General features: G+C 46.0%; 1 protein-coding gene across 4 annotated transcripts in view; it reads right to left on the reverse strand.

Annotated features, from left to right (window-relative positions):
• Positions 1 to 25526, reverse strand: part of ZNF143 (zinc finger protein 143) — a 1779064-nt gene that overhangs the window by 1578094 nt on the left and 175444 nt on the right. The window contains exons 2-3 of one of the 4 annotated variants that reach the window (XM_069623667.1): positions 3656 to 3734; positions 3445 to 3529 (exon numbers count right to left, since the gene is read on the reverse strand). The exons of the other annotated variants lie outside the window; for them this stretch is intronic. The gene's annotated coding sequence lies outside the window, so the exon portion shown is untranslated. The remainder of the gene's footprint in view (positions 1 to 3444; positions 3530 to 3655; positions 3735 to 25526) is intronic. 4 annotated transcript variants of the gene reach the window in all.

The following is a 25526-nucleotide window of genomic DNA, read 5'->3' on the forward strand; positions in this document are numbered from 1 at the left end:
TTTTGGGATGGCCCACAGATACAACCTACACCCACAGGTGACTTCAATAACTAGGGTGCTGTGGACATTAATATCTAACTGTTGGCATTTAGAATACTCTTAGAAATTGGCAAAAGGTAAAGGTTATTAGAACAAGAGACCACAAATATTCTTAAGCAGGCAAATACTTTTGGATCCCCCAAGAAGAGTCATTCTATTCAATAGGCTAAGCCAAAGTCAATGGGCAAAAGTCTTGTATAGGATGAAGCACTTCTGGAAGGTAAATGGAAAAGTCTTTGCACAAGTTCTTAGGAGTCTTTGATGAAAAGAAGAATCAAATGTAGGGCCACAAGCTGATTAGACTTGTGAGTAATAGAATATGCAAGCAACTCTACAGCAAGAGGTAAGTTCTCTCAGACTTTTTACAGTACCTTAGAAATGAAGAAAAGATCCACCAGATGACTTCTGTTCCTGTGTAGCTCTGCAGATCTCACTGTTCCTGGGCCTCAGTCGTGGGGACAAGAGGGAGGACGTTGAGGGACTCCTGCAATGCACTGGGACGGTTAAAATTCGCAACCAGCAAACTTCACTTTCAGTGGCTGTTCAGTGTTTCAGCTCCTCGCGTCTACCGCAAATAGCAACACTGCGGTTCCTGGCTGTCGAGATGGACTTTCCTTGCTTCTGGGATCCTGCACTGCACTGTTGAGGGGGCTCAGGCTCTGCCAGTAATGCTTGCTGGGAGTCCGGAGGATCTTCCTGAAGCTCTAGGCCAGCTTAAAAGCAATGCACACAATCTGGTGTTTCTCTCCCTGGCTATACGGTTTCCAGCAGCAACTCTGTGGCAATTCAACCTGCTCCGAGATGGATGTCCATGTGGTTTACTTTGGATTTGATTGGTCCCACCAACTCAAAAGGGAGAAGTCGTCCTTGCAGGGGCTTCTCTGTCGATGCGAACTTGGCGTTTCGGCACTGCAGCAGGGCTTCACTGGGCAAACCAATGGTCCAGGAGTTGCAGCAGGCGTCCTCTTCAAGTTCTTCTTTGGGTCCTTCGTCAAGTGGTCGACTCTGCCTTCCAAGCCAAAAGACTCAACTTTTATTCAGTTCTCTCCCATTCATTCCAGCCTATTTTTCAGTCACCCAGCAGGGTGGCTGTCCTTGCCAGACAGTCAGCCGGCCAATCACTACAGAGTGCATTTGGGTCTCCTAGGAGACTAAGCACTGGGAGCTTCGGGCACCTCCCTCACTTCCTGCCTACCCCAGACACCCTAGAGCCAGAAGCGGGCTTCACTCGTGAATCACGCCAAAGGCAAAATTATCAGAGACCCCAAACCTGGTTTGGCATGCAGAGTAAATCTCAAGAAGGACCTTTCCACAAAGAAATGGCGAAAAAGAAGACCGGGCCATTTAGACAAAAATGGCACCCGTGGGCGCTTTACTGCAGCTGCGAACGCAGCCCGCGGTAAATGCACACCGCGGTAGTTAAAACGAAACCACTGCCACCAGCCATTCAGTGAGAAAAGGGTAACATTAAAATGTTACATGTGAAGCTAGACAAAGGGGATACTAGGTAACCCCTCCAGCACCCTATTGTAAGATAGTGTGTGCTGGGTCTAGAAAGTTATAATGGTAAGTAAAGTCAATTTCACTTTACTGCTCTGGGAAACAGTAGCTTATCCCAGAGGAGGTATTTAAACCTTTGGGAAATCTGAAAGACTTCCCTGTGTCACTGCACTGAAGGATGATGCCTGTGGAGTTTGTCAGACTCCACAACCAAAAGAAACACAGTGTTCAAAATCACATTAAAATGCATGAGAGAGTGGGAAAAAGGGTCTAATTCTCTCCAGGTTAAAAAAAAATCAAGTCCTCAAAATCCAGCAACGTTGCTTGGGGTCTCTAAGGTGGAGGGAATTAGCGTATTTCTGAGAATTCTCCCTAACATGCATGCTCCTGTTTTATTACATTCTGGAGCACTTTTCTATAATCTCACACGCGAGTGTTACTTTCAAAGCATTCCACACCATCTGCCGGGCAATATGGCCAGTGCCATTCAGTTTCATAAAGTTCTCAATGGCTTGTTTCAGGGGGTCCTCGTCAGAATTGGCCTTATAGAAGGTGGTGTTAAATTTCCAAGTAGTCGGCGGTGTGAATAAACTAGACTATGCCGGCCTAACTGTGACAGGAGAATGATCAGAGAGCTGCCCAGAATTCAGACATCCGGGATGTCATGCATGTGACCACTTGAAATAAAAATGGATCACATTCCGAAGAATGTATGATGGCGGGGGCTATGACAGGTAGTCCATATACATAGGGTCTAGGATTCTCCAAGCACCAAGCAAAGCTGTATTGGTCACGAGCTTCCTACAAGTGCTGATTGTTGGTGAACAGAGACTCTTAGGAATCCCCAACCCGTCCGGGTCCAGCAATTCCTTCCAATTCCTTCCAACCCTTCCCAGCCCCAAAATGACTAGACAGCCCAGGTAAGGTCGGAGCGGGGCTTGCTCCAGTTGAAAAAAGCAAGGATCATCGACAGTTGGGACATAAATGGACATCAACAAGTACTTCAGACTCGCCAATTGTCCCAGGACCATCACCTGCAACTCCCTGTATCTTGAAATACTCTAGCCATCTGAAAAGGGGAGGTTTCTGCCGATAACGACCATTGCCCCGTTTGTCTTTCCAACTGCTGGGCTCTAGAAATCCTACCCTCTCGTTTTCCGGACCATTTTTAGAGAATCTGGAGAATTTTGGTGAGTCTCCTGGAGCAAAATGACATTAGCAAGATCTTTGTTCTTTCAATTGGATAGTTGACCCTATTAACACTCCAAGACACGGGCAACCGTTTTTGATCCTCAGCCGCCAACATTAAGGTGTTAGTCTTATGCTCATCTCTCTGAGAGGGTATCAATGTTTTTGCAGACTTATGTTAGGCAAACAGATCTGGGTTCTTGCTTTGTGGTTACTTGCCCCTTAACCTCCTGCGCTCCTCAAATGTCCTCCATTTCCTTCTTCCGCCCCTTAACATATGAACCTTTGTGCATCTTCTGAAGACACTGCTATGGCATTCTTATTACCAGCTTGAACTTTGAGGGAGACAGGAACAGAACCACAGGTGGCCTTTTCTAGGATTCCTGAGGCTATATCTTGGAAGACTACCTCATGTCCTTCCCAAAAGATTTACTTTTTTTTTTTTAATCTCTGGCCAGCTGCATAATCTTCTCTTTAACAGAGAGCCTTAGAAAAACATATCCGAATGGAACTATGAGTCTTGCCAGGGCCCAGATGTGGTCTGAGGGCTCTGTGTGCTCTGTTAATTTCAGTTTGTTCTCTGATGCCAATTTGTAGCGTTAAAGCTAAAACGTCCAGACAAAAGGTTTGCAGGCACTACCAGCCAAAGCCATGGACCCTATCCATTTTGCGGCCGGCCTCTGTCATTCTGTGCATCAGTTAAGAGCTCAGGTGTACCTGCTCCGAAGTCCATCCGCCGCGGCTCGCTCATCTCTTGAAGGATCTTCACCAGGAGAACGCGTTCAGCCACTCCCCAGATGTTCTGCCAGCCAAAGGGATGATCAGAAACCAGATGTGATTAGGTAAAGCGGGAAAAGTCTTAATCATTCGAGCATTACGAGAGCATCCCTCATTCCCCCGCCACTGAACAGCGCCTCAGCAGCCATACCTTTTTAGGCAGGAGGATTCAAGAAGGCAGGTGTTCCTATTATGGTGCAGCATGACAGTCAGGTTTGGAGGGAATCAGCCTAAAACAAAAACATACATTCAACATGGTAGCATGCGGCAAAGAATGCGCAGGTTTTTAAGGTAGGTGTTAACCCTCACAAAATACCAGCCCTACAGCGGAACAAAGCTATTGCATAAATATTAAGCGGGGAAGTGGGCAAAAGTGTACGCATTTTGTCTGGAGTAGCTTATGATGATAGGTCGTCAGGCATATTACTGTGTTTCAGGACAAGATATAAAGTTTAATTCTATCTTAAAGCATGCCATTATTAGACTCTTTAAAGGGGTAGACTTAGGGAAGAATGCATTGAGTTATAATTATCAGGACCTGCCTGAAAGCAATTTCACTACTGAATGAATAAGTCCTGTAGCCTGCCTGCCATTGTGAGACAGTGCTGCTGCCTTATAGTGCTAATAATAAGCAACGGGAACGTGCAATAGGTTTCAAAGCCAACTAACTCAATGGTCGGTACAGAATTCCCTGCACAAGGGGCTTCATTTATTTGAGACGGTTCAGTTTAGTTAAAAAAACAGATTGATGGGATGATATTTAGACGCTTCCACTGACCCGAGACAGCATGGGATAGTTGTACAAACTGAATGAAGCAATGAAAATTGTATACATTGCACGTACATCTTCTGCAAAATATTCATATGACATGACCCCACATAGCCTCTAGTCTAGTAAGAGCTGCAATATATCAGCACGTGAAGAAGCCCAGCCCCACTGTAAGCAGTTTGGGCACTATTTGCTGAAACTAATAATTAGGCAGTTAGGAATTTATTTATGTTTCTCACTATTGTCTCTCTTCGCTTTCTGTTCAACTGAGTTCATTTTATTTAATGACCTACATTGTATCAATCCCATCACTATGTGATTTGTAGACAAGACATACCTCTTTGACTTTGAAATGTTCAGTATGGAATTATTTGTATGAATTGTTTTTGCACTGGATGAATTAAATTACGGCGATATGATTGGTTTATGACAGTTATATTTACGACAATTGGGGATATCAATTGTATGACCAATATAATGTGAAAATGTTCCTTATTGATTACACAATGATTGTTAGGCCTCTTTTTTTATCTGTGCATATTTTGCTTGGAAAGTGAATCCTTTAGTATATCATTGACTAAAAATCGAACCATCTGAAATAATTATATAAAGTCGAATCAAGTAGCTTAGATATCTGGGGACCTTTCCCTTTGCACAAATAGCTTAGATATCTGGGGACCTTTCCCTTTGCACAAATGCATTTAGTCCCGGTTATCGCTGGATGCTTTGACAGGCTTGGTCTGAGAAACTTTGATATAAGTACATGTATCCCATCACTTCACACTCAAAGCTCTAATGGCAGTATTTGAAGGTAAGATGAGTAACTTTGGCAGTGAGGAGCCTAACGAGTCACAAAACAATATGATAGGGCATAACCTAAAATGTCTGTCTGGCGCAGCATCAGAAGCACAAACTTTAAAATAGATCAGGGCGTATGTAACTGGAGGAAGAGTCTTACAAACAAGGTCGACATTTCTAGTCAAATATACACGTGGGGGAAAAATCTATAAAACATTTTTGCAATAACAATTTATCAGTGGCCAGGAAATCTAGCTCAAAAACAACCAAAGACAAAACCAACCGAATGCAATAAAAAAAATTGATTAATGTAGGTTCCAATCCACGTAAAAAAGGCCGTGTTTTTGGTTGAAGAGTCTGCGGCTGAGAGAAGCTTGTCTGCTGTAGATTTCCCACCGATAGCTCTGGGTTGAAGTGTCCCATGTAACTGTTTGCTACAGCTTCAACAAAACAACAAAAGGGTTGTAGCACAACTCACTATTTCAGCCTGACCTCCAAAACTGAAAAAAATTTACTCTCCGGTTTGCTGCTCATAAAAATAGCCCAGTAAAGCGAAAATGCATGTTATCACAAAACCGAGGAGTTCATTTAAGCTGTATTCTACATTGGTTTATGAGATGTTAACGCATCTAATTCTCTCCTTTTGTGTTTGTGGCTTATTGAAGAATAAGTCATGCAGAGACAGCATGTCAGGAGAAGAGGGGCGGGAGGGAGGTCGAGGGGGGGGGGGGGGGATTGCCCACAGTCGGGGGCTCTGGACCAGCCACTTCGCCAGGCAGAATTATTTTATACTAATAACAAAGACAATAAGCATAAGTAAAAGTAAATATGAATACAGGCAGTGTAGTAGGAGACATTAGGCGATTGCACATTCAGTGGTATACATGAGTGGAGTTGGAACCCCATAGGAAGATGGGCTGGCAGTGCAGTGGGAAGTACAGTCACGAGTTTGCTCAGTCCATTTGGGGACTGTTTTGTGCGTGCCAGATATGCTTTAAAGGGTTGCCAAATGTCTGTCGGGCGATTCACAACTAGCTGCATAGAAGCCCACTGTTCATCTGTGTCGCTGGCCCAAGTAATGGCATGCAACCATTGTTCGGTCAATGGTATAGTGGGCCTAGATTAGGACATCAAAAACATCGCATCGCAAGTATCAGGCATAGGTTCACAAGTTTACGCCCTCGCCCCCCCCCCCTTGACCTTCAAACACATGGAAAAGACACTGCATGGTGGAATATCCAACTTGATGTCAGTAAGCGTAGAACAAACATCTGCCCAGTACCCACCCAGTTTTGAGCAGCTCCATATCATGTCAAAGTAACCAGCATTATTCCCCCACCCCCCCCCCCCCGCACCTAGGGAAACAGCCTGCACTGGCTTGGGTGATGGGCTGGTGTATAACGGTACCTGTGTAAGACTGAGTTGTATTGGACAAAACCAGGAGTTGTAGGAGACTTCCCAGGTCTGTGCATACATGTCGCCCCAAATCTCTTCTATGATCTCAACATTCATATCCAGCGCCCATTTGGAGCAGAGCTTAGTTGGGGTGCAGGGGAACCCGATCTTGGATTAAGTTATACAGAGAGGATACCATGGCCCGGGAGCCACCCGCATCCATAATATATCCCAACAAGGAGTCCCCCCCCACAGGTTCAACTGGGAAACTCGCCCACTGTCCCATGAACACTCTGCAGATACCGATATTCTGGAGTCGTTGCAAAGATTTGTGTTGCATAAGTGCAGGGATGTCATCTGTGTAGATAACGTTCCCATCGAGAAACATGTTGCCCAGTGTGCTAATACCATTCTGAGACCAGCAACGCTGAGTAACAGCGTCCACCCTGGGAAGGCAGAATTTTAAAATACTAACAAGTCACGGTTGCTGCATTCGCAGGAGTAAGTAGCTATTCAATGAGAATGTTCACTGGGCATTGTGTGGAAAAAGACTTTGAATCAGTTGGAGTCAGGCACTGGAGCTGGGTGGGCTTTCCTGGAGTCGTTTTATATTCAAGTTACCCTAAATATAGATTAGCTTTGCGCGGTCCAAAATCCTTTTTCTCCAAAACATGCCCTTTTAGAGATTTTAGCAGTTCTGTAGGCAACACCTCCAGCATAGCATTTACTCATGGACAGATGAAGGGTGGGTCAATGCTTGGAAAGTGTCATAGGAGGTGACAAGACAGAATAGGATCCTTGAGCCTACTGGTGGTGGATAACAGCATTTGCTGAGTTTTTATTTGCATTTAGAATACCTTATATTTAATGTTGACTTCGTTTTAAGATACATTATTTGTGTAATTGTTTTATTTGTTTATTCATCGTTTCTTTGTAGTTTTTACTGTACAGTGTTCGGGTATCCATGCTTCTTTATATATGCTAAAAATAAATAAATGTTTCTTTCACTATCTTGAAATCGAAAACCTCCTCTCCTCCTTCCTTCCTGGGGGTTATAGCCTCGGGGTAGATCATCTGTTCCTATGCTCCTCCACCTCAGAGGCCATAACCTCCTTCCCTTCCCTTCCCTTCGATCCCACCCACTCAAGAGGGTGTGTTTGAGCGAAAGCATGGAGATAGTGCTATAGTCCTTTCCTCAACTCATCCATTTCCTAGTACAACGGGTCCTCACCTTCAAGTTGATCTCCCCTTTTCCAACATGTATATGGTCTCCCCTTCAACAGTGTGTGGGTGAGTAAGGGTAAATAGACACTGCATAATATGGACTTAAACTCTACTACACGCAGTTCGCCTTTATATAGTAGAACACGTAACAAAATTTGAAAAATAGTTGGGCCAGGCTCATCAAAACATTTCAAAGCTAGGAAGAGTGGGAATATCTATGTTAGTCATATGCAGAAACTGGGAAGAAGAAAGGCATCCCCGGTAGCTCCACTGCATTTGGACCAAAGAGGGAGGCAGAGACCAAGACAGCCAGCCGACTTGGAGGGCTGGCATGCTTGGAAAGCTGGAAAGGCACAGACCAGGAGCAGAGGAATGCCGTGGGGATGCCATAGCCCCTGGAGAGACCACGAGAAGCCAGAGCAGGGAGGAGAAGCCCACAGACAGCCAGGGGTTGCCAGCAAGAACCATTAAGAGGTCTAGGTAGCAGGGACAGTTGGTGGAAACCCCAAAGGGCAGAAGAATCACAAAGAACGAGTCTGGGACCCACACCGAATAATGATAATGAACTGCCTCCAAAGTCATCTTCATAGTCACAATAACTGGCAAGATAGTAAACCAGGTCTGTAGCTTCAAAAGAAGAGAGAGTGGCACTGGCCTGGGCCTGCACCCTTTTATGAAGAGTAACCCAAGCCATCTTCATAGTGACAGTACCTGGCAGGATAGTGAGAAAGGCCAGAAAGGCACCCGCGAGCACAGCATGTCGGATGCACCGGCACCGTTAAAAACGGCGCTGGTGCATCCAACCTCCCCACTCCCATTCAGCCCTATGGGGCCGAATGAGATGGGGAGCATCTTTTTTCCGGCGCCTGCAAATGGGCAATTACCGGGTCCGGCAGGGCCATAATGACCCGGTAATCGCCCATTTGCAGGCGCTGTAAAAAATTTCAAGTTTGGCGGCAGCCTGCCGGTTTTACCGGCAAGGCTACCGACAAACTTGTAATGAGGCCCACTGTCTCTTACGCAGATGTATGATCTTCGTGCTTTGCCCAACAACAAGGACCTTCTGTTGTCAAATATTGGGATCTTAGAATAGTTACATATAACCCGACAAGAAAGGTGAGCATTGAGGAACAGACTAGCTGAACCAAGATTCATCAGACAAGGAACCACATTCACTTAATAATTGTTGTCCTTCAAAAAGAATGACAACAGTGAAAGGGCTAAAGGTGATGCACTGCAATTGAGTAATGTCTTCCTTCCACTCTGATAAAACACAAGCAGCAGGAGGTTTAAAGTGATAAATGGTGAAAGATCACATGACAGGTACTCGGAGAAAAACAGAAATTAGCACAAATAGTAAAACATGTGCTCAGGAACAGACATTACAATATTGATAGACCCTCACAGTGACAAACATAACATAGATCGCTAGTGGCTTATATAAGGGGGTCTGGTTTGGCTGAAACACAGTTGTCTATAACGGCAGTCCATGAACAATTGAAAAGAATTACCCTACTCCACAACAAGGTGTGGGAGACAACATTATTGAAAGGAATTTTAGGAAAAGTTGATTCTGAAAAAGTTCAACCGATAAACGATTTTTCATGACTAAATCACCTAATATTCTGATATTGTACACATTCCACAAAGTACAAAAAAACGTTGCTTATTCACTGGGAAGACCTAAAGTATTAGGAAAAGATAATATTTTCCAACCATTAGCAATGTAAGTAGATATGTTTTTGCAACCTTTGGTAAAACAAACAAAAGCATGTATTCTGGACACAACAGGATTCATTCATAAAGTTGGACCGATTGTCAACCTGCCTGATAATTCACTATCAATGACTTTGAATATCCAAAGACTATACACAAATATTCACCAGTAGGAAGTATAATAATCATTCTTGGGATTTTAGAAAATTAACAAGTGCAAGGAGGGATGCTTCTATTTTTGCTTTAACTACTAGCATGCAATATAAATTTCAACTATGTGAGAAACCAAAGGGTGTCTCACTTGCTAGTCCCCGGCAATCTCTCTCTAAGGTGGCCAGGGCACAGCCATCACCTTTAGATCCAGACCCTAGGGGTGGACCAGTGCGGGAGGATCACCTGGGTGGGGGATCTTCGGGGAGTAGGGGTGAGGCAACCTATGGTGAGACGCAGTATTCCCCCCCCCCTTTCCCGTGCCCATACACCATCCTATTTTTAGGATTCTCTTAACATCCCAATTTCCCCCTATTCTACATTAACACTGGGTCGAGAAAGAGGGCGACGGAGAGTAAAGAGGCTAGCCCTTACATATCTCATTGGACATGTCCCGTTAATCAGGTCAGTCAAAGTCAGGCACTTGACCTTAATTACATGCATCTCATACTCTTTAGCTCCCCCCACACGGATAAAAGGTGGCACATAGAGACACACTCTGAGCAAGGTGAGACACGAGAAAGGAGCAGATCTTCCGAGGGATGAAGGCGAACCCACTGGAGCAGGACGACTTATCGAGGGACCAGAGCAAGGGGTCGGAAAACCCAGAAGTTCCCTGCAGGAGGTTGTTGCCTCCGGAAAGCCGTGAAGAGGCGCAGAGAAAGCCAAATCCCAGACAAGAAAAAGCCTGCGGGATTCCAAGATGGCTGCCGACAGGAGAACACTGTAATTGACGCTCTCCTGCCTCTGGCACCACTTTGAGGCAAACCCTCCCTGGGCGTGCAGCAACCGGAGTATTGGGGCCAGCAGATCTGAGAGAATCATCCGGCTTGATCCTGTGAAGAAGTGCTGAATGATGGGAAGAGAGAGCGCTCCTTGAGCGTGGTGCCTGTGGCAGGGCTTTCCTTCGCTGAGGACGCCGACCCACGAAAAAAAAAAAAAAAAGTTGAGCAGTGAAGTGGAGGAGCGCGCTGGAGAGTGAGAGCGGAAGGCCAAGTAAAGACACCCTACGGAGGTCTGGTGTTGGAACAGGAGCGGAAATCACTTCGGTCTGAGGGGTGTGAGAAGCCAGAGGGTATTCTCCCAAGTAAGCCCAGAAGATCCCTTATTCAGGTGGCCAAGGACGGGCTGACTCTCTTAGATCCCAACCCTTGGGATGGACGAGCGAGAGAGGAGAACCTAGGTAGGGGAGCACGGGGTTGTGCTTGGAGAAATACCCCAGGTGAGAAGCGGTATACCGGAGAAGAAGGTCAGGAGGACTGAGTCCCTGAGGCTTTTGTAGGCTGTATCACATCTACCTCCCTTACCCCCAATGAATCTCCCTTGCCTGAATCCAACAACCCCTCCGTATATGGTAAATCCCCTAGGAACCCAAATCCTGCTGCACTCGGAAACTACATCTCCCAGAATACCTGTTTTCCTGTGTCCTACCCAAATACTCCCAGCCATTCTCCTTTCCAACCCTCTGATAATTATTTCCCGAATTTCCAGTCTGCCTTAACCGAGCACCATGTCTCCTATTCATTTCACAAATCTCACCTTTTACAATTCACCTACCCCACTGGGATGAAGAAAATAATTCCTCATGACACCTTCTCCCCATCCTACCCAGTAGGATACTTGGACTCTACCCCGCCCTTTTCCGACACAAACACTTTCTGTTTACCCGACAGTTTCAACACAAGGGTCAGGCAAAGTCAGGCAATTGACCATAACCACACACACCCGACGGCACTTTGCCTTCCCCACAGGGATAAAAGGTGGAACACGAGAGCACACTATGAGAAAGGCAAACCACACGACGAGACAGTGATCCCAGGGCGGCAGTTCAAGAGGAGGAGAAAAGCGGCGAGAACCGGAGGGGCAACAAGGAGAGATGCGACCTTGGCCTTTTCGACCCAGACCCACGAAGCCTCAGTGGAAGGAATCATAAAACTGCAAACAACAGCCAGCAGGTCTTGCAGCAGATGTGAACAGTACACAGAGCCCTCCTACACTGATAAATCAGGGCAGGGAGAGACGATTGCTACCGTGGTACCGTCCTTGACTCCAGAGACAAGAAAAGCCAAGCGGTTCATCACAGCTGGTAAGTCGTAGGGAGGACTGATGAGAAAGGAGCTAGTGGGAAAGTATGCAGGGAATATAGGGCTATAGGGGGACAATTGGAAATATTGCAAAACAGGGTGGCAGAACGAGCATTGTTGTACCTTAAACAGAAATTCTACATTAAAGCTAATAAGGCGGATCACCCTCAGGCTAGGATGCTAAGAAGGAGGAAAAAGCTAGAACTATATTAAAAATCAAGATAAAAGGGGGAGGTGAGTGTTCGGACCTACCGGATGTAAACAGGGAATTTTCGAGTTATCCACAATAACAGGTCAGGAGAAACTGGAACTAGAATAAGACATTAAAACCGATGAAATCGTAGAGCCATAGTGTCACTGACAGTGAACACATCTCCGAGACCAGATGGTTTCACAGCAGATTTTTACAAAGCCTTCTGGGAACAGTTAATTCCTCATCTGGTCCAGCTCTTAAATAATGTTAGGGTTGCAGGAAGAATCACTCTGACAATGGAGGAGGCAAAGGTGGTGCTTCTTCCGAAGCCCGGGAAGGATCTGGCAAACTGCAGCTCATATAGGCTGATAGCATTGATCAATATGGATGCAAAGATCTATACAAAAATATTGGTGTCACGTATTGACCGGCTTCTCCTGAAGCTCATTGGCACTGATCAATTAGATTTTATTCTGGGAAGGCAGACTGGAGATACTACCAGAAGGATAATACACTTGATAGAAAAAGTGAATAAAAAGAACATCCCTGCCCTCATTATCGATTTGGACACTGAATAAGCGTTTGATAGAGTGGAGTGGCAGTTCTTGTTCCAGGCGATGGAGAAAATGGGTTTTGGGACCAAATTTATATCAATGATTAAGGCAAATTACTAGAATCCGACGCTGCGCCTGCTGATCAATGGTCACCTATCCGGGGCAATCCGGGTATCTAGAGGGACAAAACAGGGATGCTCTCTGTCCCCTTTACTGTATGCGATTCATTTGGAGCCGCTACTGGCCACAATAAGGGAATTCCCGGACATAATAGGAATCCCCTTTGGAGTAAGGGAACATTAAGTAGCCGCATTTGCTATTAATACTTCCTGATACGGAAAAATTCTTAACAACATTGAAGAGAGAATTAAGTACATTTGGGGTAGTTGCAGGTTTGAAAGTTAGCGCACACAAATCTGAGGTCTTGAACCTGACGATCTGGTGGATAGGGAACAGGAACTTAAAGGACACTTTTTCATATAGTTGAGCAGCCAATTCTATAAGATACTTCAGGGTCAACATTGCTAAAACTATGGAAGATTTGTTTTTAGTTAACTATCCCCCCTATTAGAGTCCATTAGATTAGAAAGATGCTACTCGACTGGGGACCGCTGGGTATATCATGGCTGGGAAGGATTAATGTCCTTAAGATGGTTATTCTTCCTATACTTTTGTACTATTTCACAACGCTTTCAACAAGGGTGCCAAAATCCTTCTTGCGCAGCATTCAAAGATTCACAGGGAAGTTCCTATGGAATAATAAAAAGCCCAGAGCTGCGTGACCGGTGATGACCATGCCAAGAAATAGGGACACATTGGGAGAACCAGACTTTAGGGTATATTATTTGGCGGGGCAGATCAAAGTAATTAGGGACTGGCTAAAGGTAGACAGTCAAAACCTATGGTTAGATATGGATGAGGCGGTGGGGGGTTTGGGAGGTCTGGGGGGTCTCCTGCAAAGGATTCTTTGGAAACCAAAAAAAAAGACAGACCAAATATGTACTACAGCACATTAGGCTCCTTGGTGGTTGAATCGTGGGAGGAAGCAATAAGCAGAGCAGGCCTTACCACCTATCCCTCACCATTTACTCCAATATTCCTCAATTTTCTCTGGAGGCGAAGGGGTCAGGATTTCGGGAAATGGGAAGAGGGGGAAATGCCTCCAGATACAGGACATCTATATGGGAGGCGAGATCAAATCCTTTAATCAATGTAAAATTGACTTTGTACTAGATGAAGGGGAGAGGTTTCGGTACACTCAATCGAGACATTGGTTGTTGAGCCCGTTAATAAAGGACGCAGCAACTAGGGACCCAACACCCTTTGATACATTCCAGCTACCTGATTCAGGGGATAAACATATGGTAGGGTCACTATCAGCATATTAAGCAAAACGAGGTACCAGGACAGTCGATATATGAGGAAATGGGAGGAATCAGTTAGCCAACCGATAGATCCGGAGGGGTGGAATCAACTATGGATGAATATCCCTCGGCTCACTAGGTCGATTCAACGACAGAAGATATGGGTAAAGTTGATGTGTCAATGGCATCTGACCCCGGCAAAGCTTCATGGGTTTTCCCATACTGTCCCCAAGACGTGTTGGAGGGAATGAGAGGCAGAGGGGACTTGGAGTCACATCTGGTGGGAATGTCCGCTAATCCAGTCGTTTTGGGAAAAGATACAGAAGGCTATAGAGGGGATAAAGGGGAAGGGTAACATAGGTCTCGCAATGGTAGGAATAGGAGGTAAACTGGAAGAACTAAAGTCAAAAGCACAACGCAAGGTGTATGTGATTGTGATGATGGCAGGAGCACTGGTAGTGGCACAGAAGTGGAAAACAAGAGAACCACCTACAGAACATGAATGGGTAAGAAAGATATGGTATTTTGCTGCATTGGAATGGGTTTCTTACTCGATACTAGGGGATCATCAGGGATTCTTGGTTGATTGGGACTTAGTAATTAAGTTCTTGCAGAAAGAATCCTGAATAGCTTGGTGCCTGGGGAAGAAGAGGCTTTTGGGATCGATATAAAGCCCTACGAAGCAGCTATAGGTATCAAGGAACTTTATGACGAGGAGGATAAATATTTTATGAAGGGACTTGGACAAAGCTTATTGCAAGGGAGTGACAAGACATTATCGGGGGCGGTCGGGAAATGAACTTTGGATTATAGTTGGGGCAAAAGGGAGGGAGGGTTTGGGGGTGGTATCCAGGGAGGGGGGGTTAAAAAAAAGTTAATGTTTTATGAAAATGCCAATATAAATGTACACGGAAAAAGAAGCATGCGTTGTGTTTCAAGGGCTCCGACGACCCTCACGGGTGAACGGCAGACTTGGGGAGGCAAGGCCAAGCCTGTGGTATCAACCTTGACTCGTGAATCAAAGCTGCCAAGACATGCTAGAAACGCACACAACCGGCGAGTTAGCCAAAGAAATGAAAGGCTGGTTTGTGTCAAGAAAAGATTGAAGCCGCAACAGTGTATCGCACGATTGAAGGTTGCGCACATGATGATGAGACACGAAAGAAACCAAACCAGTAACACATTTTTAAGTTACAGATAACTGTGAAGCGAGTGATACAGAGTAGCAGAGTGGTCCGGCGAAAGGAAATAGGCTACTCGAAATGCTTAAGGTCTTCTTATAAAGCAGCAAAGTGAACGAATTCCGAAATGCGCAATGGCCAAGATTAACCCAGATGAAAGGGGAACTTAAAAGGTGTTTGCTTGAAGAGGAAGATTTCTTTTCACTTTTCTGATTGAGTTATAGAACTATCAATACCAAGAGGCATTGAGGCAAATAACATTGAGGGAAAGCTGAAGTGAAAGTTGAAGTGGTCCTGCGGAGTTCTATGGTAAAAGCCTTGCACATTTGAAAATCTTCGACATCCGTGAAATGTCAGAGCGTGGCTGAGGGAGACCAGAAACATGAAATAGGTTAGGGGATGGAAACCCCTAAAGAATGTGAATTAAGCTTCTTGGGGAAGGGAACCCCTGCAAGTGCTGTGATTGCGAGGTCCGAGCCGAGCTGAGGGAGATCTACGTTGAATCAGGTACTTTTTGATTGAAAGGTCTGAGCCCGACTGAGGAAGGCCTATGTGAACTATTGTTGAACTGTGAAAGAACTTTTGGAAAGCTGGAATAAGTGACTTTAACGTGGAAGGCCAAGCGGACCTCAACCCACATATTCAACTGCTTTTTTATGATAACCTGAGCCAGAGTGTGTCATCCTGTTTACCCGGGCCGCCTTACACCGGGATGTCTAATGTGGGGAAGAGAGCTGACTCAGCCACATTGATTCTTTATATGTTATAACATTGACTTTTCTTTGTATACACTTTCCCCTTTACACACGTTTTGTATAAGAGATAGGGCAGGCATTAGGTTTTGTTAGTATAGGCCATTTTGATTTGACATAGACTGACTAGGACTGTGTTTTCTTTATTATTTGATGGTAGAGGCTACTCCCATCATAGCTATAGGGCAACATAGGCGTTTTTCAAAACCCCAAGAATCTAATAAACGTTTTGAAACTTGTAGCTTTTGTGTCAGTGCCATACTTGTGATACCATGCCTCCCTTACAACTACTTTAGATTTGTTTTTCAAATGAGAGCCTCAAAATTAGTCCAGAGTCTATCCAATTTATCAATGAATAATTTGTAACATGATTGTATTAATGATCAAGTGGAGCATTTGCAGACATTGATTGTTTATTATTGGCTCATTGACGAGGTCCGATTTATTTGGATGAGAAACAAATGATTCCTTGAAGAACTTTTTGATTTACTTAAATTAAGTCTGTAGCACAATTTAATTGATTATCCAGACGGGGCCAGGAACAATTGCTTTTATGGACGCTATCATGAGCATACAAGTGAATAAGACTTGTTTTGGCATTTATGGGAAGGATTCCAGTAGAAACAGCTTCCTCGTGGGGCTAGGAAATGACTCCCTTCTCCTGGCTGGTTCCCCAATGTCTTTCACAGTTCTCAGCAATACTTGCAATTACTTTACAGAAGCTTTCACTGACATAACTTTCTTTATGCACTTTATTCTGTGGGTATTACCCAAATTGATCGCAAAGATTTGAACAAATGGTAGATTTGACCGAATTCGGTCACTACCATTAGTTCAAATTGTTGCAATCAATTTGAATCTGAAAATATCGAACATGTAGAGCACAGGTGTCCCGCACTCCCCGTGTTCGGTATCTTCGGATTGGGGGTTTGCAGGGGTGTCTCTTGCACCCTTAACATTGGCGGCGGGGGACAAAAATTGCTCGGGCCCCCGTTTTTAATGAACCGAAAAAAGGGGGTCCCAAGCAGTTACACTGCGGCTAGTCCACCTCAACCCAACTGTTCGCGGGCAGACAACCCATATCCATTCTGTGCTGACTGGGATGACGAAGATGCTCCTCAAGTGTCTCTCGACTCCTCAAGTGTCTCTCGACTCTCCAGCACCACACTCTTGTGGAACTGCCCAGGGAATTGCATTGCAAAATAGTACACTACTCCATAGACTTCTTTACTGTTTATAATCTCGCATCTTACCTGCCCCCTCCCTGACTTATAACTGTTCTTGCTACCTTCTATCTGGGAACCCTTCACCGGTTTTGCCAGGGGTTGCAGGTCCACTTTCTATACTTCAACTTCCATCTCCATTTTTCTATGGCCTGCTTCTCTCCACGGCCAGTTACTGCTGACGGTCTCATCGTAGTTGTCGGACCCCTCGGCCCACCCACGACAGTTCAGGCCTCCACCACAGTCTCTTGCATGGCTCTGCTGGAGGATATGGCAGGCGGTGTCGGCACCATTGTTAGATGAGACGGTCCACCCACTACAGGTTGCACACCACCTGTTCATCTCTCCAGGTTTACTACATAGGTTCCCAACCTACACGCAAGGCGCTTCTCAGGCGCTGCTTCTCTCTACAGCTTTGGAGACGTTCCTTGCTGCAGTCTACCGAAACCCATACTGGGGAAAAGAGGAGGCAGGGTGGAGGCTCTCAAAGTGGGAAGACAAACTTATGTACAGAATTACTGATGGTGGCAAAGTGGTGCAAAGTCAGAAACTGGAAGAAGCAAGAGGTCCTGTCAGATATTCAGTGGTACCAGTGCATATGGAAGGAGAGGAGTATATAAAGGATGGCAGTGGTAATCAATGGCACATTGCAAGGGTTTGAGAAGGTCTGGTCTCCCTTACTACAGTACGCAGCAGGCGAAAGAGTACAAAAACCTATTTGTACCTGTGAACGGAACGCTGAAGAAAGGATACCAGCAGCGGCACTACGGAACGGAGGAGATCAAAGGAGAACAATTAATCACAGAGCAATGGAAGGAAGAAAGCATGGTCCGTTCGGCATAGAGCAAATAAAGGGGGTAGAACAACAATGTCGAGGGCATACATGGTCACAGGCGGCTGATGGCTGCGAGTCCTTGGAAGGTGGGGTTAGAGAAGACCGGAACAGAAGCCTCCCGGCCGTACCCGCTCCCCTATACCCGAGAAATTGTCAGGTGTATTGACCCATGTTCGAGTTATTATGCTGCAACTTTTGGTGCTGTGGGCTTAGAAAATACAAGATGGCCGAAAAGCCCACATTTGCGCCAGAATCCAGGAAAACCGCGCAGTTTTGCGCACACCAAACTGGTCATCTGACCTGCCACCCACCAGTGCGAGCACGATGGGCCAGAAGCGCCATGAGTGAAACGTGGTGCCAAAGGAAAAACAGCAGTGCCTGTTAGCTCAAAAAGCGCTTTGAAATCACCTTTGTTTCTCTGAATGCAAGCTCAAAATGCATATTTCAAACATTGCAAGATAGTTAATACAGGAGACCATTGCCAGACCCTATACTTTGGCTGCACACAGCGAAATCAGTGCAAAGGAATATGGTGCTGTTTAAAATCCATTTTAATTGATGTCAAAAATTGCTAAAATCATGGGCACAAAACCACCAAACAAAAATCCAACTTCTAGTTGGGTGTTCTACAGTACTCTACTGCAGAATCTACATCAATACAATGTTAGCAAGGATCATATGCCATCAAGTAAAATCCCCTTTTTGAAATGCATTAATTCAAGACAGCTGCCAAAAAATGGGTCCAATACCGGTGTTTGACACTGACCGGCGCTAGCGATCTAAACTCTGACAGGAGACCTGTATTTCAGGAGCTGAAAAGGAGCCTCTGGGAGCAGTGCGTCTGAGTCAGAGGATGAATGGACCAGGGTTACCCGAACCAAGAAGGCCAATAAGGCAAAAAGGGCCTTGCTTAAGGACCCCTTAAAACAGATTAAGGCAATCAGGAGTGTCATCACGCCTTATCACAAGAACTCCAAGTATTCTGTTTGGGAACACTCTTTGAGCAAATGATGGAGACTTTCCATTTGAAAGACAGCAGTAGCTGCATTCAGTATGTAAAATGGACATTCTCCCCAGAATACTCCAGTTTCTTTGCGGGGCTGGAGGAACAAAACCATGCAAGATGGGCCACCTACAGGGCGGCCATCTTAAAGCACTTTTCTGTTCACCGGAATCCCCAAGAGGTTCGCAAGGCAGCCTACAATTTGCAATGTGGGGAGGGATCAGGCCTCACAAGAATTTGTGCAGGAATTGAAGTGTGCCTTTGCGCAGACTACCAGAAGGGTGCGAACGGACAGCAAAGAATTTGTTAACACTTTTTCCCATGCCTTGCCCAAATACATCATGACCCAGCTAGTGAGAGATTTTCATGAGAAAAGGTCACTAGACTGGGTCATTGAACAGGCTACCCGGATCTATGAGGTGCAGAAGCCCATAGAAAATAAAAATAACGCCCAGAAAAGCCCCAAATCAACCATCACCCCTGCTGCTGCTAAGGTGGCAGAGGTAAAGGTTGCCCCCATTTTAGATTTGGAGATGGGGGGGGGGCTAAAAACTTGCCTGCGCAGAATAACTCTAAACCCAGAAGGCCCTCGGGCCAGTCACAAACCGGGAGTCAAGGAGGTAGTCCCACAAATGGGATCCCTCATTCCCCTGATTATGTAAGTCCCAAACCGACCCATCCTGGGTTATGTGTGGTCTCCTCCAGCCCAAGGGGGGGGATACAGCCAAGCACCTAACCCAGGGAACTCCCCTCCTAACTTCCCACAGGAGGGCAGAAATTCCCCAAATACTGGGCAGAACTTTTTTCCCCAGGTATCCACCCAATTTCCAGCCCCAAAATCGTTCATCCTTCTTTCCCCAATTCCCTGAGCCCAGACAACCTAATCCGGGAGAGGGGAAGCCAAAGGTAGAGGGGATATTCAAATAAAATATATGAATTGAACTGATTCCATCAAAGAAAAATTAACCAATTAAGTGGAGTTATTGAGCAGAGTTTTCGAATTAAGGTTAAGTGTTATAGCGTACAACAACAAAAAAATGTGTACACCGACACAATTACTTTTTGTGTATATAATTGCTTTTTAAAGCTACAATAAAAGATTTGTTTCAACAAAGGGAGTTAAATATATGATCCTAAATGTGCAGTAATATTTCCCTTTTTCAAATTTAACAACTCAATTAACAAGGTTTATGATTTGCATATTTTCCTAGCACCAAACATTTGGTTAATGGCATCGAAATGGGCACACGAATGAGTGTGGTGGTTATGTAAAATTATCTTATTGCCCAAATGCTAACCTGATGTTTAGTCTAAAATGTTTCCTACCGTGACCCTACGCAACAGTCATTGACGCCAAACCCTTCCAATGGAAAGTTTACATTGTGGAAGCATTAAAATGTCATGGGGAGATGTTGGGGCTCCCCTTAGCTCAGGCCTTTTTCCTGCATGGGAGTGTTTTCATCTGCAGAAGGTACATTGATCAATTGAGCAATCCACTTGCGCTTTGCAAGACATGGCCCTCTTAACACTAGTTAAAGCGATAGTCCTAATCCTAAATGCTAGTTCTGATTAATCCAAGGTTGATTGAAAATATATGAGGGCAGAGATAAAAAAAATGGGGATATGCCAAATAACTATGAAAACTGCAGCATCTCCTTAAAATCACCACATTAAAGTAGTGTTTCTCTAGTGATGGAAGAAACAGAAGCAAGACATACCTGCCAAGAAGCCCTCTACCATGTGTGACACGTTGTGACACCCTCTCTTTTTAACTAACAGCATTTGGCTTGTAGGGACTTCTAGACCCATACTTTAAGTCCAGAAACAAAACTAACAAACAATGCACAGAATGCAAACTTATGTTGACTGAAAAAACAACTCTGGATGAGGTACCACACTTATAAAATGGGAGCAGGTAGCTATGTCTTGTGTGGGTTCCTGATTAGTAACTTACTTGCAAGATGGGGTGAAATCTGTGCAATGAAGTAATATCTGTAGGCATGTACATATTTGACCAGGAAGAGCACAACCGATAGCTTTTAGTCAAGTGGAAAGAAAATAAATTGGTGCTGGTCACATGAAAAAGGGGCAGTAAAAAGATCTGGCTGAGACTGCACAGTGTACTAAATATTAGTTGGGGGTTCTGTGTGAAACCTGCCAGTCAAAGATTAAGATCGGGGAAGTTTCACCAAAACTTTTAATTATTCAATTTCTTTGGGTAATAGTTTGTTCTGAAATTTGAATGGATAATATCTGTTTTTCTATAGTGTTTCAAAACGTATTCCTCCCACTTGCCAGTTCTGTAAGAATAGCCACTACAATTAAATGATACTCAGTTCAATGACTTCAAAGGAATGAATGGGCGTGCAAGTGTATGGTCCAATTGCATTATTATAGTACTGTTGGGGGAACCCCCACCTTCGGTTTAAACCATCTTTATTAAGATACTTTTCATTATTATAGAAGCTCATAGAACCATTGTCGTAGTGTGGTGGAGCGAACTGCTACACACTCACATGGACTTAAATAACAAGAAGGGATGCTTTCATGTCGCACTAAATGCACAAGCCACATCCTTCCAGTTCTGGGTCAGCTCCGGAGCCCGGTCACAGTAAAAGGTGCCAGGGTGAGCGCGTGTTTGCAGCCGTGTCGAGAGCCTGTTTTCATCCCAACATTGTGTTTTTTCAACTACAAGTGCTTTCACTCCAATCTGGAGCATTAAGGCTGTGATCTGCGATTGCTGGTGTACACGGTATACGGTCAGAACTCTGATATTTTGATTTGGCCTGACACAGAATTTCTGGTTTGGTCGTCTGCTGCTAGTTGAGGATCTGAGAACTTTTACCATTTGAGCACAAATATTGGCAGCTAAATTCCGAGACATCTTACTCCGCTACAAAGGACACTTTAACTGTCAGGGCTTCCTTACTGCCTGTGCCTGTTTAATTGCACCCGAAACATGTAACCAAGCATTTTTGCTTACTGTTTAAGCCAGCAGTTACTCTCCGACAGGGGCGTTGTAGGGGGGGCTAAGGGGACTATAGCCCATGATCTTTTGGTCGTAGCCCCGGATAGAATCTCAGGAGCTACAGCCAAAAGACTAGCTAGCCCCCAGTCCCAACAGTTCTGACATCAGCTTAGCCCCAGGTCTTTTCCAGACCTAGCAACTCCCCTGCTCTCCGAGACATTTTATTCAGCTGCACAGGTCGATCCAGCTGTGTCGGGGCCCCTAATTGCTCCTGCGTTCATGACTTGGCTGTCTGACAGGTGTTATGTACCCCCCACATCACTCCGCACGGTGGGACGTTATGCGCAAATAAAGAGCCGGGGACCGGAACCTCCAGTAAGTACCAAGCCAACAGCTACAGCGGCCCAATGAGTCTTCTCTGGCTCCGGCCAGGCCCTACAGCCTTCTGCAAGGTACCAGAGCTCCTGCCGGGGAGCTCTGACACATAATTTAACACTGGCAACATATATATATAGTAATATATATATACATATATTATATGGTAACATATAAATGCTACATGAGTAACTAGACACAGGGGATACTAAGTAACCCCTCCAGCACTCTGTTGGAAGATAGAGTGTGCTGGGTCTAGAAATGTACAGGACTAAGCGAAGTCAATGTCACTCCACTGCTCTGGGAAAACAGTAGTTGATCCCAGAGAAGTTATTTACACCTTGGGAAATCTGGAAGACTTCCCTGTGGCACTGCACTGAAGGTGCTTTGTGACACAACGGTAAAAGATGATGCCTATGGAGTTGGTTAGACTCCACACCCAAAAAGAAAGTGTATAAAATCACATTAAAATACATGAGAGTGAGAACAAGGGTCACACACTCTCCCCAGGTAAAAAAAATCAAGTCCTCAAAATCCAGCAAATTTGCTGGGGGTCTCTAAGGTGGAGGGAATTAGCACATTTTTGAGAATTCTCCCTAACATCCTTCGCGTGGGAAGGCCTGTTTCTGTTCGTGTTACCTTTGTTGCCTTTCCTTCCGAGTCATCAATCAACTCCAACAATGCCAATGTAGGCTGATCCTAGCCACCCCGGCGTGGCCGAGGCAAATTCGGTATCCGGATCTCCTTAGCCTGTCAGCGACACCTCCAGTGAAGCTGCTAGTGGTTGCTGATCTGCTCGCCCGAGAAGAAGGCGCAATCCTACATCATGACCCAAGATCACTGAACCTGAAGGCCTGGCTCCTTCAGCCTTAGAGTTTTACGGGTACGAACTGCCGGTGGACTGCAGGGAGGTCCTTGCCAGGGCCAAAGCTTTGTCGACTGCTACGGGCACAAATGGAAACATTTCGCAACATGGTGTCGGATGCAGAAGATCAACCCTCCGAGGGTCACATCTCCCTGCAGATCCTTCCGTACTTGTTGTCCTTGGCCAAGGCTGGGCTGGCGCACGCCTCTATCAAAGTGCATCTGGCGGCTATCACCATCTACACCAGGTCTCCGGGACAGAGTTCTCTTTGGTCGCACCGTCTAGTCAAGGGGTTCCGGAGCAATACAAGAAGGAATCTGTCAGTAGTTCACCTAGCCGGAGAGCAGAACACGGCAGCGGACGCTCTGAGCAGGCAGAGCAGTGTCCCACGAGTGGGAACTAGCTCAGGAAGTCCTTCAAGTGATCTTCACCCTTTGGGGAACCTCTCAAGTGGATCTTTTCGTGACCAGGGTCAACCGGAAGGGTGATCAGTACTGCTCAATGGAATTTCCACCAAGAGGAGCTCTAGGAGACGCGTTTGTGGTGGACTGGGAATTTCCACTGCTGTATGCGTTTCCTCCAGTCCCTGTGATTCCTTAAGTAATCAGAAGGTTGAGAAAGTTCAGGAAAACCATGATCCTAATTGCTCCGGATTGGGCTAGAAGAACGTGGTACCCGGACCTTCTCGACATATCAATCTGCCCTCCAATACGTATTCCACAAAGAGAGGATCTCCTCTCGCAAGAGGAAGATCAGGTTCTCCATCCAGAGGTCAAAACACTCAGCCTTCACGCTTGGCTTCTGAGAGGCTGAGATACCAAGCGCTGCACAGGTGAGTGAGGCCCTGCCCAAGACCCTCCTGGGCCCCTAATTTTGTTAAGAAAAAAGGCCTGGTGTGCCTCCTGGTTACCGGCGCCCACATGTTTCCTCTCTTCCCGCTCCCCTTTCCCTTCCAATTCCTCCCTCCCTCCTCCCGCCTCCCAGAGCACCCCCGGTGTAACGCTCACCTGACTCCCACGGAGGTGCTGGTCTAGTCTGGGTTGCTGTGGCCTCTTCGAGCGTGATGCGCAGAACTCGGAACACCGACTGAACAGGACCCTCAAATCTTGCTTGTCTGGCCCGTAGGAATATCCTTCTGCAGATGAGAAAGGGGATTAACAGTCTGCAGAATAGTGTGCTTGCTCCCCCCTTACCCCCTTCGTTCTTCTCTAACTTCCTCCGAAATCCCCGGTTGAAGCTCACCTTATGGTTTGAAAGGATGAACTCTCCATCCTGCTTCTGGTGCAGAGGCGCGTGTTTGTCCAGTTACTTCACTGGTTTTCAGAATGGCGCTGGCTAAATCCACTTGACTTTTCCGAGCGGAACGCCGTAAGTATGAATATTACAAAAGTTCAAGTGTTGAGCCTCCTTTTCTGTTGCCTTCCTAACCTGTGATCTGTCCTTTATTTCAGGTGCAGAATGAAAGCGATGCGTTGAGGGATTGAATTGCCGATGGTAAACTCAGGTGAGTTAGCGATGGGGGCGATCCCTCTTAATGTCTTTATATTCCTCCAGTAATGTCTTTTGTCCTTTCCCCATAGGGGCCGGGGTGCGGTACCTGCCAACAAAGCGGCGCCGACACGAAATGAGGAATGATCCACCAACGGAAGACCGGTAAGTGTTATGGTGGAAAATTAGGCTTTCCTCATATGTTCCTTCTGCTCACCTTTTGTCTCTTCTTCTCTCCCCTAGGCGCAGAGATGCGGCGACTGGCGCAGACAGTCGCGGTGGAGCCAGAAGAACGCCCGAGGACAGGTGAGTGAAGCGCGGCGCTGCAGCGAGCAACGAGGTGCTTTTAAATGAAAGTCTTTTCTCAGGAACGTTGGCGTGAAGGTTCCGGATGCAGGTAAGAAGTTTGATAAAATTCTTGGTTTTCACCTTTCTCTTCTCTTCTTTCCTTACAGGTTTTCCAGGATCGAGGCGGGCGTGGCTGGAGACCAGATGCAGGAGCAGACACAGTGAGCGTTCAGCTGCTTGGATGCAGAACAACGCGAAGCGTGAGCTACTGTCTGGGCGTAGCTTAAATAGCCCCCAAAGTAGTTCCAGGTAAGTATCCTTCGCTGGCCACGCCCGAGTGGCAAAATAGTCCCAATGAAAAAATAGTCCCTTTCAGGTCTCAGGGAGGCCTGAATCTTGCAGCATGGTCTGCATCAGGTAAGTGCACAAAACACCTTCCTGTATGAGCCTGGCGCCTATGGCGCCAGGACTGATGTCCAACATGAGCCTGGCGCCAAAGGCGCCAGGACAGAGTCCAAAGAGCCCCTATAAGGGGCCGCTGGGCTTTTACCCGTGGGCATGATGCCTGCTCCCGGGGGTGCTGGGCCTGGCCTGGTGCTCCGGGGGTAGGCATCATGACACCCGGCCCTTGATTGGCTCACTCTATACTACTAAAGCCATCTCCCCAGGGCAGCCCTCTGCCCGGCAGCCCCCGCGGTTAAGGGCCCCAAGGCCAAGGGCGGCTGCAACAGAGGCGG

The sequence above is a fragment of the Ambystoma mexicanum genome, chromosome 11, assembly GCF_040938575.1.
Source record: "Ambystoma mexicanum isolate Mex_15411 chromosome 11, UKY_AmexF1_1, whole genome shotgun sequence".
NCBI lineage: Eukaryota > Metazoa > Chordata > Amphibia > Caudata > Ambystomatidae > Ambystoma > Ambystoma mexicanum.